General features: G+C 23.4%; 1 protein-coding gene across 1 annotated transcript in view; it reads left to right on the forward strand.

Moving 5' to 3' along the window:
• The window catches only part of LOC105115096 (chromosome-associated kinesin KIF4-like), an 8980-nt gene extending 8734 nt beyond the window's left edge, over window positions 1-246 (forward strand). Inside the window, exon 28 of the mRNA XM_011011885.1 lies at window positions 207-246. The gene's annotated coding sequence lies outside the window, so the exon portion shown is untranslated. The remainder of the gene's footprint in view (window positions 1-206) is intronic.
• Window positions 247-1677: the final 1431 nt, after the last annotated feature.

Consider the following 1677-nt stretch of genomic DNA (forward strand, 5'->3'; position numbering starts at 1 on the left):
CTACGAATTCTTTATTTTTTTTTTTAGATTAACGTGGGTGTCCGGGCCAGCTTGCGCGCACCACGACGGGCCCTGAAGTTAACGACCATGTAAGCCTCTAGTGGCCATCATATGAGTAACCAAGGACTCGAACTTGAGACCATAGAGGGAGCAAACCCTTTGATCCCAAGTTCTTACCACTTGATCACCACCTAGATGGTTACTACGAACTCTTTATTGATATTGATACGGATGGATTCTGTGGCCCATTGAATAGTAAGCATGAAATTTAATAAAAGAAAAACAAATAGGAGATTAACCGTATTTTTTTATTTTTAAAAATAAAAAATACTATTTTTATATAAAAAACATTTTAAAAAATATTGTACTATAATCATGCATCTTTTCTTTTTAATTATTTGATGATGCTCATTGAATTTTAAACCATGAAGTTCAAGTAAATGGACAATCCTTGACAGATTTTAAAAATTTTAAAAATTATGGCGCCTGTTTTGGTTTTCAAATTTTCAAAAATAAAAATATAAAATATGTTTGTTTGGATGCTTTTCTTCGTTGAAAAAAATAAAGCCAATAACTATTTGTTATAATTTTGATAGTTTTGACACTTGATTGTGGTTTTATATATATATATATATATATATATTGAAAAACAAAGGAGTTTTCTGATTATGTTTTAAACTTATTTGTTTGTTTGATTTAAACGGATTTAATACTAAAATATTTCTTAATCTATATATCATTTGAAATTTGGTATATAATATTATAATCCTAATTTTGTTTTTTATGCCTTTTATTCTATGCATATATTTTCATAAATCCATAAAGTTCTCATGTTTCGTACAACTCTAAATATATACAAAATTTTTTTATTTATTTTGGGTTCAAGGGAATTTTACATAATCTTAAGTAATTAATATACTTTCAATGATTTCAAATAATTATAGTTATTAAACCTAATTTAGAAATTGATCTAATCTAGAGCTCGAGTTTTAAATCATATAAGTTAATCTGGATCGATTGAAAAAATTAAAAATAATAATATTTAAGATTTTAATATTATATATAAAAAAATTAAGAAAAAATCCACACACATAGCTAATTCATATAGATGTAGGTTATAAAAAAAAAATATGTGAGGTTAAGTATTTATAAATTAATTTTTTGATTTTTTACAAAAATTATATTTCACTTAAGTTAATTAAAATTTTAAATTTTATTTATTTGAAACCTAATTAAAAACTTGACTTATCTAAATTTTTTGAGTGTTTTTGATATTATGGTAGCAATAGCGGTTTAAAATATTTTTCGTTTAAAAATATATTAAAATAAAAATTATTTATTTAAATAAATAATTTTGATATCAATACATCAAAATAATTTAAAAATATAAAATTTTTTATTTTAAATAAATAAATTTTTAAATTTTTTTAAAAAATATGATTTATATTGCATTTCCAAATACTCTAAAACCAACAGTTAAGCCTCGTAAGAATGCAAATAATTGAAAAGTCCATCCTTTTGGAAATGGTAAAAATAACCAATTGCGGTAAAATATATTTTGAAAGTCGGGTATAGTGTGATTAGTGAGAGCGCTGAAATAAAAAGAAGAAAAAAAAATTCTTTCACAAACTTCTTGGCAAACAGACTCTTGGAATTATATTTTGAAATTCCTCACTT

This window comes from Populus euphratica, unplaced genomic scaffold (assembly GCF_000495115.2).
Source record: "Populus euphratica unplaced genomic scaffold, PopEup_1.0 scaffold638.1, whole genome shotgun sequence".
NCBI lineage: Eukaryota > Viridiplantae > Streptophyta > Magnoliopsida > Malpighiales > Salicaceae > Populus > Populus euphratica.